Genomic DNA, 15,760 nt, shown 5'->3' on the forward strand with positions numbered 1-15,760 from the left:
CCACATCATTTGTGGTGACTGGGTGGGTGTAAATTCCAGCTCATTGGGTGCATATATCTACACGCAGAACAACCCACCCACATCTGCATTTCATTGTAGAGATGCCAAGCGGCAGTCAATAAAAAAGCCGTTTCAAATTTTTAATTTGCTCCAAAGACAACATGATGCTGTAGCTTTATAGGAGAGATTACTACAGATCCACTAATTATCTAAGGACGCCGTTGTGATTAGTCAGCCTTATTGGATTTAACTATGGAAGAGGTCGCTATATAGAAATCTTTATATTATTTGTATATTCGATTTGGTTTGTTGTTTTAGGAACCAGAGGAACTGACAAAAACAAGATCCACAGCACTGATGAACAGCCATAATGTCGTTTGTGGTAAAGAGTGTCAACTTGTTGAGTCAATTCCAGAGAGAATGTGTTGTTTCCAGAGAGTGTTCTGAAGGACAATTTATTATTTGACACCTTCATTTTGGGGCGGAAAGTTAAGATGTCCTTCGAGTAAAGCCGTCATCGACTACTGCAGATCTTGTAGTAGAAAGCTGCAGCTAGCTTTCCAATATACTAGTTTTTTGAGGTTACACAACAGTTTCTGCACACAATAACCAATATGATCTGTCAACGCTGCTGCGTCTTAAATTGTACACCACAGTGTGTTCGTTTCTCAGAATTCTAACCCAAAACAGGACTGCACATTACAGTTTGGAGCAGGAAACCCTTTGACATCTACACAGCAGGGATTTTAGGGTAAAACTCAGACTATTGTGTCATTACCCTGCCCTATCATGTCTGTTGTGTGTTCGATTAAGTCTTGCCACTTATATGTGTACTTGACTCATTGGTGTTATTGGGGTTGTGCAGTGGTTTTCATGCATACTGTGGGGGGACATTGTTTACTAGCTATCATGTTCATTTGAGGTACAAAGCACGACACATTTGGCCCAGTAATTCGGAAAATTAGGGTTGTTTCATGGAGTCGTGTATATTTATGCACGGTTATGTGCAGCTGGCTGGTTGTCTGAAACAGCTGGAGTTCTAGAAAGATGCTGGTGTAAGAGTGACACAGGACAAATGGTTCAAGACATTTTAGCTGCAGCAAATTCTCAGAAAAAGCCCGAGAGAGGTATGTATGCATGAAGACGCACCCCTATCAAAACAGAAATACTACCACCGTTAGTAGGAGAAGTGATACTTTCGTTCACGTTTCTGATCACTATCGCTCTGTGTTGAGCTAACCTTCATGTGCCCCCATTGTGGGCTTTGCAGGCTATGACAGATTAAGATTGAATCTGATCCATGCTAAGATATTTTCTGGTGTTCATAGACATTAAATATAAGTTCAGCAACCATTTATTTATATATATGTTGCGATATGTAAACTTTCACTTCACTTCACTATATAAGCTAGATATAATAGATATAATATAGATACCTATATATAGATCATATGATCATATATATATATACATGTGTGTGTATAGGTATAGATATCTCTATATATATAATATATATATATATATATATAGAGTATTTATATATCGATATATTATATATATATATATTATAGGATATATATAGAAATATATAGTGAATTGAGCCATGCCGAAGATCTTTTCTGTTGTTGGCATAAATTAAATTAAGTTCAGCAAACATGTTATTATATATACTTGGCGGTATTGGTAACTTTCACATTCACTTCACGATCTAAATAATATAAATTGTAGATAATATTTATATATGAATATAATGTATAGTAATATATATCTCGACAGTGTCTAAGATATATAGATAGATAATAGTCAAAATATAACTATAATAAGCAGGTATCTATAAGCATAGTATATTATGGGATGAGATATATCACATAATCAGATTAATATATATGCAAAACTCGAAGATAAGAAATAAATACAATATATATAGTACATATCATAGAGGATAAGGATCAGTGTGGTATACATATATATATCGACTGATATCTAGTATATAGAGATCTTATATATAGGACAGTACAGACCAGAAAAGTTGGAAACATTACCATATGTTTAAGTGTTTTTGAAAGAAGTTTTCTTCTGCCTCATCAAGCTAAATAGGGCCAATTTATTTGATCAAAAAATCCAGACAAAAATGTAATGATGTGATATAGTATTACAATTTAAAATAATTGTGTTGTGTACAATTTATTCGACTTTCGAAATTATCATTTATTTCTGCTGATGCAAAAAACTGAATGTTTAGGGATCATTATCATCAATTCTAAATCATTCTAATATGATGATTCATTATCAAAGTTTAGAAAACAGGGCTGCATGTCTTAATACTTTTTTTCCGAACATGTGATACTTTTGGTGAGGAAGACTTTGATGGGAAGTAGAACAGTAAACAAAAAAAAGCAAGATTTGTTTACAATAATATGGCGATTTGAGTAATAACTTTAAATTATCACTAGCTGGTGGAACATATTTGGGGTCATTAAGGTAGTTGGTCTTTCTTTCTTTTTTAAATAAAGTTCAATACTTTATTCAGCAACGGATGTTGTTCAATTGATAAAAGTTGATAGTAAAGAAAATATATCATTAGAATATTATGTCGGTAAATTTTTTTTTTTTGTTTTAATAAATGCAGTGTTTTTTTTTAAAAACCTTTTATGTGCGTTCATACGCTCAGATATTAGGGGACAGCAAGAACGTGTGGTCCAACACTCATAATAAATCAGACGTTTTGTTTTATTAGTAATGAGTTTCTAAATGTCATGTGATAACTGTGATGTACATGGTGACACTGAAGGCTGGCGTATGTATGGGCGGGCTGGAAAAAATGGGCCCGCTGTTGCATCACAGGAATAAATTATTTTTTAAAAGGTATATGTCAAAATAGAAAACTATTAGTTTAAGTTGTAGAATGAATATTTCACAATATTACTGTGTTTTTCTGTATTTTTGATCAAATAACATGAGGCTTTAAGAGCAAAACACACTTCTTTCAAAAACCATTAAAAATAGAGTCGTGTTTCCCAATAACTGTAGGTCTGTACTAGTTATATTATATGTTAGTATGTATAATGTGATGTGTGTGCTGTGGGTGTGTGTGTGGGTGTGTGTGTTGTGTGTGTGCTATATATAGGGCACCTCCAGTCTGTTTAAAAAAAAAAAAAAAAGGTAATTGAAGGTGAGAGAGAGCACTGTACATCCACTCCAACCCACCTACAAATCCTGCCAGCCCCAAGACTCTAAACTCACAACCATTGGATGGCACAGTCCCAACACTCTAACCGTTAGTCCCGGTCTTTTCCCACAACTATACCCCACAATATATGTGTGTGTGTGTGTGTGTGTGTGTGTGTGTGTGGTGGTGTGTGTGTGTGTCGGTGTGGTGGGTGTGTGTGTGGTGTGTGTGTGTGTGTGTGTGGTGTGTGTGTGTGTGTGTGTGTGTGTGTGATCAAGCACACCAATGTAAGTTTGTCTGTACTGTGATATATGCTGTATATCCTTTCTCTGCTCTTTTAGGTTCAGGAAGGAGTTGTCATTATGACTTTGTGGCCCCCTTGGCTCCAGTTTTGAGTCCACATCCTGCCGTAAAGGTTGGCCTGGTTATGTGACGAAAGTGTTCTGCAATTCTTCTCAAATTTCCCACCGCCTTGCTCATCACAAAATAAGAATTATGTTAGTCTAATTTTTACTTCTTTGTGGGTTTTTTGTAATTAGTCTCTGCAAGACAAAAGACACAATGTTGAAGACAGAGACCACGGAATTTGAGCCATGTTGATGGTGCACCTGTTAGCAAATATTAACGTGCTTGCGTCAGGTTACAGGTTGTCACACAAATAGTTCATGCACAATAGAGAGATCTAGAAAAGATCCAATGGGATGACATAACTCCCTCATTTTTTGTCTCGATCTAATAATTGTATGTAAAAAATGTATAAACCACGCCCATAATAACATAACATGACCGTGGCTTAGAATAACAAACATTAATGAAAAATTGATGGTTTTTATAAATGTGGGTTAATTTTTGACTGTTTTCAGGAGAGTATATATGGCAAAAAATAATAATGTTGATACAACTATCCTGATATCACTAACGAAAGAAAACGTTCCTAAAAAGAGCCTAGATAAAGCCGTAATATGGCTAAATCTTTCATCAATTGCACTGCTATGTAATGAGATAGTATCTGATTAAAATAAAATTGTGAAAATTAATCAGTGTCTAAGTGTACAAACGTGTGAAGAAGTTTTCCATCCGTGCAGGGTTCTGTTATTTAATTGGAACGCTGGCAAATAAACAAGAGCTTAGAGGTTTTAAAAAAATATAAAACAAGAAAACCTTCTATAAAATGAAGAACAAATATTTACACTTAAGCTTTGTTTTAGAACAGTAAATGATATTATAAAATCAGAAGTTCTTGTACATTTTCAGATATGCCATTTAAATTTTGTAAAGCGTATTTAATATTAAAGTTAGAAAAATGAAAAGCTTTTTTACTAGTAGACGTTTCTGACCCCACCACAAAATTGCTTTAAGCTTCTCAGTTTAAGCGCCAATCTCATATACCTAGAAGCGATAGTAAAGAAACTGCATATGTGCCTGTTTTCCCTCTTTGTAGATGCCTCTTTGTCCCATCTGATGGAGAGTTCTGACAGAAGCTTGTGAGGGGTTTGTTTTCATGGCTTTCTAATGCACATGCCTGGAACCCTACTGTAGTGTGTGTCGTAACCTGCTCCTCCACTTTACACATCAAGAGCTGCGACAGCTCCCGGTAGCACATTCACAGGGGGGGGCATAAACACAAGATAAACTGTGATCAGTCACCATCATTCAACTTAACACCTTATTAAAAGACCAGTTTGTTAATACCTTAGTGCGCGATCTACTTATTCATACTATTATAAAGAAAAGTGCAGTTGATATAAATATTTTCAAGGATTTCAAGAAGGCATTTCAACTGTTTTTACAAATAAGTGGCTACAACTTGTTTATCTACCTTAAAGATGTTTACTTCACTTAACACTCTAACGCCATGGCATTCACTAAGAACTTTTTTGTGTTACATAAGTTGAAAATCCTGCACGAAAAATGTTCTTAGTGTGCATTCGCATCAAGGGATTTGCGTAACCACAGGCTGGTATAGGCACAAGGAGATTGCCACCCGTAGGACTTGCCACCTCCAGTCAGCGTTCTAAGATCATGTGGTTGTGTTTCTGCAGCAGCAGGAGGAAATCCTGTTTGGGTTCAGTTATGCGTCCCCCTTTGTGGTTGCCGGTCTTCACCTCTCGCTTTCCTGTATTCAGTTCTTGGATATTCAGAATTTGTCTTATTATAAGAGGATGCTTATCTGTGTGAATTTGTATGACAAATAATCATAATAAGACATAATTTAGCCCAGTGTTTAAGTACAAATTTTCATGTTTGTTATAGGAAAAAAAAAAAAAATTGTTCATTTTACCCAATTGGTCCCAAGATCCATTAATTCTGAACCAATCATAGAAAATAATAAGAGATGTTTGGCCTGAGTACCAACTAACTAGAATGATTCTGAAGGAACCGTGCTGGGGACGCTCAAACTGGCTTGATTCTAAATTCAGCTTTGCCTATCCCGGCCCTCCCATTTCCCTGGTGAATGAAAGTATAAATATCTTTAATAATATATTAAAAATATGTGACCCTGGACCACAAAACCAGTACAAAGAAAATTCTGTCATTGATTACTCACCCTCCTGTCTTTTCCAAACCCAATAAAGACCTCCGTTCATCTTCTGAACACAAATTAAGATATTTTTGATGCATTCCGAGAGCTCTCAGACCCTCCCCTACACCAGCACGGTCGTTATACCAACGTCATGCCATAACGTAGCAAGGAGATCAGTAAAATAATCCACGTGACAGCAGGGGATTCAGACCGGTAATTTTACGAAACCTAACTCAAGAATACTTTTGTGTGCGCAAAAGAAAAAAAAAAAACTTTATTTAAGGAATTCAAAATGACTATCCTAATGATTTTTGTATAAAAGAAAAAATCAACGCTTTGGACCCATACAATGTATTTTTTGACTATTGCTACAAGTATCCTAAACGGGCACGTATAACTGGTTTTTGTGGGGACATGGGTCACATATAGTCAGAAATAGAGTAAAGTGATTAAAAATGGCTCTTTTAGGGATCATGATTTAGTTCCAATGTATTTTAAATCAATATGGCTTGGCAAAGTGAACTTGCAAAATAAGTCGACCTGGGGACCCTGGCCCTACAGGACTGGAGTGTGGGAACCCTGGTGTAATCATACCATGGTATTACCACCGTACTATTGTTTTTTATCATGGCCATTTCAAGTTAGCAAGCCCTCCCTGCAATCTGTCCCTGGGAGAAACATCTACCCCATAAATCTTGAATAGTATTTGAATAAGTGCGCATATACAATAAATAGGGGGGGGGGCATAGTACTACTAGAAAACTACAATGCAACTTGCTTCCTTTTTTTGTTCCTGGGGGTTGGGGTGGAAACAAAAAATCGATGTGTTTTTTATCTGTTTTCGGCTACACTACAGTGACATTGTTCGGATGTTGTTCTCTGGTGCCGTACTGTGGTCCCTGGATGAACCCGGCTGAAGTGCCTGCTGAGTTCCTGTTCTGTGGCCTGAGCAGCTCAGTGGAGCAGAGGTCTCGCAGAGGAGAGAGCAGCCTTACACTCAGTAAACACAGCTCCCAGGCATTGCTCGGAACTAAATACCCACTACAGACCATCAGCAGTTGCCTCTAGGTCAGTGTACACCCACACGGTTTACACTGCCCACGATATAATGTTTTCATGTTTTAATGTGCTCCAACTTACGTTGATGCAGAGTTGAAAAATACTTGCGGTCCACACTTGTGACAGAGTATGTTAGAATGTGTGGTCTATCACCAGGTGTGTGGTTCTCCGTAAGCCTGTTCATCTGCTTTGTGGGAGGGGGGGTGAATAAATTACTCATATTTGGGCTGGTTGGTGACTAATTGGGACGCAATAAATGGATTGACTGTGTGTAATGAAGAGAGCTTGTTACAATAGTTTTTCTTTTGCATATGGTAAAATTGTATTATAATTTGTGAGATTACTTGGAAGTAAAATCAAGGCTAACTTCATTGGAAACACAGCTAAAGATCATTGAATTCTGACATCTGAGTGACTTGCAACAACCAAAAAGGTTACAGTACAGGACTAAGTTTGGTTCCTTTTTTAGGGCCTGAGTGATTTGTGAGTTGGCACAGATCCTGTCCTCATGAGATTCTACCTTTCTAGAGTCTGGCAGCGGCCATAGGACGGATATAGCTAAAGCTCAAGAACATGTGAGGGGGTGGTCTGGAGGCGCTGCGAGAAAAAACTGGCCATACCACCTCCAATGGCAAAGACTTCAGATGGTACAAGGTCTCACTTTCCTACTTATAGCCCACTTCACAAACCCAAAAGGGCAGCGAAATCATGCTTAGAATTGTTAGCAAGCTTGTCTCCAATCCTAATACCAAGTATAATAATAAAAAAAGTATTATGAAAAATTAACGATTTTTTAAGGATTCCATTATCACTTTCATCAACCAAGGTTATAGGGCCCACTAAGGGCACATTAGCAAAATTCCTTGGTGCTCCAGGGATCATAATCTTAAATCAAATGCTTAAAAAAGTGGCTGTATAAGATTAAACTGGGCATTATAAGTTTGACTTTAGTTTGACTTTGTCTATATTTTGTTACAACAGGAGTAACAGAGGTACATATCAGATTAGTAGGGCTTTTCCAAATGTTGTCTAAAAAAAAGTTTGTGAACCACTGTCAAAAGTTTGTGGAACCAAACATGTTGAGCTAAAATGCATTAATTAAGGCATTATTAGTCAATCAATGTCAGTCTTATAGTAAATTGAATTACTACTATTCCATCAATTACTGTTCACAAGCAATCAATAATATGAAAAGTGATATGTTACTACATAGTGTACATGTAATGTGCAGTATTATAGACTATATGACTGAAGTCTGTGGACACTTTTATTTAAAGCATGTGGGCTAATGCAGCCCGGCATTTCAACAAACATTTTAGTAGAATTGGGCCTGTTCACTAAGCAAAGTCCATATTGAAACAATTTTACCGAGTCTGATGGGGAAGAACTTGCCTGGCCTGCACAATACCCAAGTCCAATGACCACCTTTGAGATGAATTGGAACCTCAGTATAAACCAGGCTCCATCACCCATCACCTGACCTCACTTATATTCTGTTGATTTGAATGGGATCAAATCCACAAGCCACATTTCCCAGAAAGTGGTGACACGCCGATTATAGCAGCAAACTCCCGATTGAAGCCAATGACTTTGAAATATTTGGGTGTCCACATACTTTTGGCCATCTGAATTGGTGGTCTGCATCCTATAAGGTTTCATGGTTGTTGCTTGGTGACATACTACACTATTTGTCTGGGCAGCAGTAGTACATATGACCTGGCACCAACTCTAGAAACGTAACCAAGATGGATGGCCACATGAGCAAGTAAAGCTGATGGCACGATTTTTTCCGCTTAGGGAAACAGTGCGGTGTGTTGGGTTTTTGGAGTGGGCTAGTGATTAATGAGAAAGACTTTGTTGTGTTTGTGTCACTAGGGTTTCTTCAGACGCTCGGCCTTCCAGCAGCCAAGTGCTACACCTTCCATTGGGGACAAGGAATAATTTTTGGTAGGACACTGAATCCAAGCCAGTCCCATTTTTTCTGCCATGGGCTAATTCAAACATTTGTTTGGCTGTTTTGGAATTATAAACATTCAAAGATTGATTTCCAGTCACTCTGATTTAGTTTAAAATACCATTAGGGGGTTTCATGAGTTAATACCGCAGCTAATAATACCCTCTGAGTCATGATTTTCCGTCTGTTTTTTTTGCTAGATGTTCTAAAACGACCTTCTAGACTTGAAGTCTGAATGACCTTAATCTCAAACATCTGAGGCCATGGAGGAGGAGGATGATGTTGACAATGTGGATGTGGAAGATAATGAAATATGAGGACTTGGAGGAAGGTTTTGTATCAAACGGTTGCACTAACTATAGGGCCTCAACCTTCTCTACTGTCTCCTCTCTCCCTATCCCACGGCCTCCAAAGACTCCATGTTCTCCACTCTCTCAGTCACTTCCTCCGAATGCTCTCCCCCCTCTCCACACACTCTCATCCTCATCTCAAGCTTCAGGCAAACTGACAGTGATTTCTGTGAGGACGCAGAAGAGGACTGTCTGAGCACAGCGTCTGTGCCTAAGTCCAAAACTGGCGCACGACCTTTCCAAGCGCCTCTCACGGCTCTTCAAACCTCACAGCAACTCTCTGTGTCGAGCTAAAAGCCTGGGTAGCCCGAGGCTAAAGAATTAGTGATCGCTGTCCGCTCTAAGAGATCCAATTCTCTGCCACAGCAAGTGCAAACTACGGAGCTCTGAGTTAGGGTTCCCGGTGCCTCCCATGTCACAGCTGCAGTATGTTTGCTATAGGAGAAGACCCATTCTGAGTACCGATGATATGGACGGGCCACCAGGGCCCACAATGCTCAGAGTGGTGGTGTTTGGGGCAGATCATGTGGCAGGGAGACTCGCCCGTGCTTATGGCAGCCTGAGAAAAAAAAGAGAAAGAGACTGTCCACAACCTGAACCAAAGCTTACAGGATGAAGTTTTTCTTTGTGCCTGTGAGGAGAGATACAACTCCAACCAACTTCTCAATGAGGAAACTGCTGGTTCTTCTCTGGCAGCTGTCAGTGAGTCCACTGAAACCAGCCATCTCTAGCACTGTAAGTGAAATCATTCCTTTGAGCCTGAAGTATACTTCAGTTTTTGAGAGTATGCTAAGGTATGTGTATAGTGCGTGTGATGTACATGTCGTTACCCAGCAAAATACACACATAGCTAAATTTTTCTAACTGCACATCATCTATACACTATATTAGTCCACCAGGTGGCAACACCATAAATGTGTAAATTGGTGGAAGATGTGGTTAAGCAATATCCACAACTCTCGTTTAAAAGACATTTTCTAGAGAACTTCTAGTTTACGAAGTCAATTTTTTTTTCTCATTTGTAACTGTTGCAGAGAAATAGCGCAGACTATGGACAAAGTTGACACTTTCTAGCATGCAAGTGTTGCCTACTTGTGTTTGGGCGCGAGAATGGGGTATACTTAGATTACGCCTTCGGCTGTACACATGCTTAGTTTTTAGTATCAAAACTGGAGTATACTTTGGGCTGTTAAGTTTTATTCATCATTTATTTTTCAAATCTGAGCTTTAGGACTGAATCACTGTCTACAAAAATCTAAATGACTAAAAATCTAAAAAACAACTGCTCCGCAAAGCTCCACTTCTCTAAAGGGCCAATTCCCATCTGTACAATTATACTTAAAGTTCAGCATCAACCAAATAAATTTACGAAAAAAAATTACATAGTGACAATCGATATGTGAAAGTTTAAATGTGAAAAGTTTGTACCAAACTGGACTGAACAACTGAACAACAATGTGGTCTGACTCATTCTTAAAGGGATCATATTACAATGCTAAAAATAACATTATTTGGGGTATTTGGTGTAATGCAATGTGTTTGCATGGTTTAAGGGTATTTTATTTTCCACATACCGTACATTATTGTTGCTCCTTTCTGCTCTGCCTTTGCTGAAACGCGTTAAGTTTTACAAAGCTCAATTGTACTTGCTTAGAGCCACAAACCATTTCTGTAGTTATAACTATGTCAATCATTACAGTTTTCACATGTGGTTCCTGTATCCCTTTCATACTTATAATCACAATTCACTCCCACATTTAAAGGTGGGGTTATCACTCACAAAACCATTAGTGTGTACTGGCCGCATTGTTTAATTGGATTTCAACCTACATCTCTGATGGCTAATCCAATTTATCCCGCCTGGCTAAGCTGGATAGATTGGTCTCTTTTGGTGGTTCTAGTGGAGTTTTGGGCATTTTTTTCACAGCTGGTCATAAGCTAAATACTAACTTTACTAGGCTGGGAAGCAACTAGTCCAAAAAAATAAATAAAAAATTGTTAAATTAAAACGATCTAAGATTTCAGCAGCCATATGCATGTGGGATTTTCGCTCTGGTCTGAGCTAACTTTAGGTCCCAAATAAACAAATAATAATAAAAGTCCTTCATTGCTTGCACACACTTTGAAGTCAAAGCACAGATTTCACTGATTCACTGATTCACTGATTGTTAGTCCATACATTCTTATGTAAGATTTTGAAACAGAAAAGGGGTATTAATTTGTCAGCAGGATCTCAGTATGAATGGGACGGAGGACAGCACTAATGACATAGCCAATCTTCTGGGAATGCTGGATCCCTGGTATGAGCGGAACACTCTGAGCCTGCTGGAGCTTCCTGTTAATGTGGTGTGCCAGGTGATACTTTCACATCCACACAGACTCATTCACATGAACAGAGAGTGCATACATATCTAAATAATCAGTAAGAACAACTGTAAATCTTTTGTTATATGGCATGCTTTTGACACTTCATGTACGCACACAAAAAACCACATCCCATAAAACCACTCATATGAGGAACTTAAGTGGGTGAAAGTGTGTTTTGAATTGTTTTGATTATCACCATGGCCAGCAAAAAAACACATTTCCTTATCAAATTACTGATGAAAAATATGTTCACACCAAATGTTTCTGTCCATAACAGCAAACATCCAAAATTGATTCAGACTTGTCTGAGGGTGCTGGTGAGGAGCGTTTACCGATATTTGCTGACCTGGTGCTCTATTACTGCCGTCATGCCGCCCGGCCTGCCCTCATTCAGCTCTATCAAGCAGAGGTGAATCAAAAACACATGCTATTTCCACAATCTGTAGCAGTTTCGGTCATAGACTTTAAAACTGTACCTTAAAAGTTACATAGACTTTGGAGTTATGAATCTATTATGTCTTATAGCGTGTCAGGCAATATGCAGGGCACCTTTCTTCAATGTGCTATGGATTTTGTGTGTTTTCATTCAAATTTGTTAGTTTAAACTGCAAAAAATGTTTAAGACAGGCTATATTCCTACAAATATAATAGTGTAAGTTATTTTAGTGCTCTGTGAAATCTACTTGGTGTTAACTAATGACACTACAGTATTTCATTCATCATTTCTGCACCGTTTTATAACTTGTCTTGCATCTTATATTGCCATGAAGTAATCCAGTGGTTTCTCAAAAGTTTTTCATCTTACTCTTGGTTGTAGTTGACACTAGCTGGAGGAGAGAGACGGACTGAAGTGTTTATTCACTCTCTGGAGCTCGGACACACAGCTGGTACAAGAGCCATCAAGGCCATGGGTGAGTGTGAACAAACACCAGCCATGTCAGATCAGTTTTTTCCCCCCTTGTGAAAAACTATCAAAGCAATTACCAGGATCATTTTCTTTTTTTAATATGTTCTTATGTAAGTTTTTACTGTTTACTGTGTGCATGTCCAATTTCTCTGTAAACCCTGAAAAATCACCCTTCCCTGATGCTGTCTGCAGCGTTTTTTATGTGGAGGTCAAAGCGGCACTTGACAAAGTACTGTGATAACTGAATTGCTGACATAAGTCATGAAAGAAGTTGTGCGAAAGAGCCTTTAGCGTGTCTGTTTTTCTTTCACATGTTTCCTTGTGCAGCTTGCTGCAGTTTTTTTTTTTTTTTTTCGTAGCAGGTTTTTCACTTCTCAGAATTTATTTTGGATGAACTGAAGCAGCTTTAAATTCAGACTTACAAAAAAATGTTTATAAATCATTTTTTTTAATGCAGAAGGAACAGAAGGAACATTTCAGATCCTGTTCTGTATTGTGTTTTGCAGCAGTTAAGGTGACTCTCACTACTTTTCTAAAAAAATTCAAATCTGTTTCTTATTTTACAGGTGCTGCAAGTAAGAGATTTGGCATTGATGGAGATCGTGAGGCTGTTCCTTTATCACCTTGAAATTACTTACAATCGAGTAAGACGAACTATCATCCAGTATTTAGGATGAATTTTTTAATAGTGCAGGCATGCAATTCTCATACGTCCCCTCTCTTTTTTGTGTTTACATACAGATAAATATCAGTGGCAGAAGTCAGAAGACAAGGGCCAGAGAAGTCTTGCACCTCTATAAACCTGCTAAAAGCATGCAGAAATTTTGAGGAACTAGGTAGAAAATAACTGTGATCTCATTATAGACAGAACTATGATGAGATGTTGATTAGGGCTGTCAATTGTACACATTTGTACACATTGTATTACATTTGAATGTAATAAATTGCATAAAAATAAATACACACACAAAAAAAAAAAAACACAGTGGCACTGAAATTATGATCAACTTTCTCAACATTGGGCTAACAGGCTTACCGTCATAAACATATTTGCTCAAAAAAACAACACAAACACAAAAGAGCCATTTCAATGTGCAGTCCTAAAATGATCAAAGGGATATTTACAAAATATTATAATCTTTTCTTTTTCTTTAGATTCGAAAATGGAAGTGCCTTCATTTGACAATGACAGAAGTGCTAAAGAGACAAAACTCTAAATCAAAGAAAGGCTACAATCAGGTGAGCAGGAAGGAAGTATGGGAGAAAACTGAGATGTGGTTTTAAAACAGCCTTGAAACTAACTTAGCGTAAAACACCTCCAGTTACTCTCATGTGGTTTCTGCAGAAGTGTGTAGCAGTCGACAAACAACATTTTTTTTGCCAAGAGAAAACATTTGGTTTTTTTTTTTTGATTTATTATCTGTTTCTGTACCAGTTTACACGATAAGGCTAATGTTTTTACACCTTGGTGTTTTTTGGTGTCTGTCTTCCTTTCATTTTTACAGTGTCAGTGGTTACTCTTTGGTTCAGTTATACCACACACTGACTGTACTTCATCTTGTTTTGCTGTCATTTGAAAAGAAAAATATACTGTTGTTTACAAATTGTTTTAACAGATATTTGAAATGAAGAATAGCAAAAATCATGAATATATTATGGAAATATGCTTATATCTATTGCAAGACCTATTTTAAAAGACATTAACAATGTTACTATAATTGCATAGATTAAGCTTAAATGTTTATGAATCTAAAAGTTGTTTTGGTGATTCAAGTTGCAGTATTTTGATGAAATTTTTTCTTAGAAAACTGTTGTTTGTGTTACAGCAACTGACCACCACACAGGTAAAGGTGGATAAGGTTCAGGTTTAGTGGCACTTGCAACACCACCTTCGCAGTTTGTCTGGACCAAGATGAGAAGAAAATTTACAGAGTGTGGCCAGGTACAGTTTGTTTTGTTGGCCTTTTTATGCTGATGTTTGGCTAAAAATGATATGTAGTATATGTATGTCCTGCACAGCAGTGGTAGACAGACAAGTCAGGCAGGTTTTTACACCGGTTCCATGAGAATTGAGCCCATTACCTTGGCATTGGTAGCATCGAGGTCGTGCCAGATGAGCCACAAGAAACATATGCAATTGCTAAATTATAACTAAGTACTTTTACTCAAGTCAAATTTTAAATGAAAACTTCTACTGAGTAATATGTCATTAAGTTTGTGTACTTTAACCTTAATACATTTGTGTACTCTGTTCACCACTGCTATGCAGTATAAATAAATAAATTATTATTCATTATATTAATTTTATTCATTATTTCATATGTGTAGCATATTTATTAAGCGAGAATGCATTACATTGATCAAAAGGGACAGATAAAACATTGTAAAGCACATTGTTATAAAAACCTCTTTTAAACAAATGCTGTTTCCTTTGAACTTCGATTCAAAAAGCACCAATCATATTAGAATGATTTTGAAGGATCATTGACACTGAAGGCTGTTGAAAATTTCAGCTTTGCCATTTTTAATTTACATTTTTAAAATATATTAAATAGTAAACGTTTATTTTATATTTGAAGAATATGTTTTTGCTATATTGTTTAATTAAATAAATGCAGACTTTGTGAACCCCGAGTATTTCAGAAAAGTGTTTTATCCTTAATTTTGTGTTTTAACATGTGGAATGCTCCTTGCATTAAGCCAGCGAAACAAAAAACAAAAAAGAGGAACAAAATCATGTCATTTCATCTTCTTTTACTGTGAGATGGAAACGAGACTGAAAGTGACTCAGTGCTGTTTGTCACAAAGAAAAAATAGTCAATTACATCATAGAGTTGTCATAGAGACATTAAAAATATTTGTAATAAAAATAGTTATGTGGCCAACGACTGGTAAAGTTGTTGAGTGCATTACTAATGGGATGTAACACTCAGCTGATTATTTATACAATGACATGAACAACCCAAAACTGTTTTTCTCTTTGCAGATGTGAGGTATCAGTTTGTTATAAATCAGATAGTTCGACTGATTGGACGAAAGGAAGGGTGTTCTCATCTCAGACGCAGTCTCTGCAGCCAACCTTGCTGCTCTCGCTTGTCTGCCTGTTGCCACTTTCAGTGGACCTCAGCCTTGAACTCAGAGACTAGGTTTAACCCCAAGACTCCAGCCTAATAGACGTCTATCTACGTAGTTTTCCTCTTCCACTTTTAAACTACAACTCTTCCATATTGACTCTGAAAAAAAGCTAAGAAGATACACTTTCAGGCAAAAATTTATTACGTTTGGTGAGCATCATATTTCTGAGATGAGGATAACTAGTTGTTTAGCCTGAGGTACACCTGAATACAATTCAGTGGACAAGCTGAGACAAAAGTTATGGACTTATGATTAACTTCTGTATCAGGTTATGAATCAAAACCTGAGTCATCTA

At 37.3% G+C, this 15,760-nt stretch overlaps 1 pseudogene; it reads left to right on the forward strand.

Annotated features, from left to right (window-relative positions):
- The first annotated feature begins 370 nt into the window (after positions 1-370).
- Positions 371-15,541, forward strand: LOC122137532 (annotated as a pseudogene).
- The last annotated feature ends 219 nt before the right edge of the window (positions 15,542-15,760 follow it).

Source organism: Cyprinus carpio, chromosome B6, assembly GCF_018340385.1.
Source record: "Cyprinus carpio isolate SPL01 chromosome B6, ASM1834038v1, whole genome shotgun sequence".
NCBI classification, from domain to species: domain Eukaryota; kingdom Metazoa; phylum Chordata; class Actinopteri; order Cypriniformes; family Cyprinidae; genus Cyprinus; species Cyprinus carpio.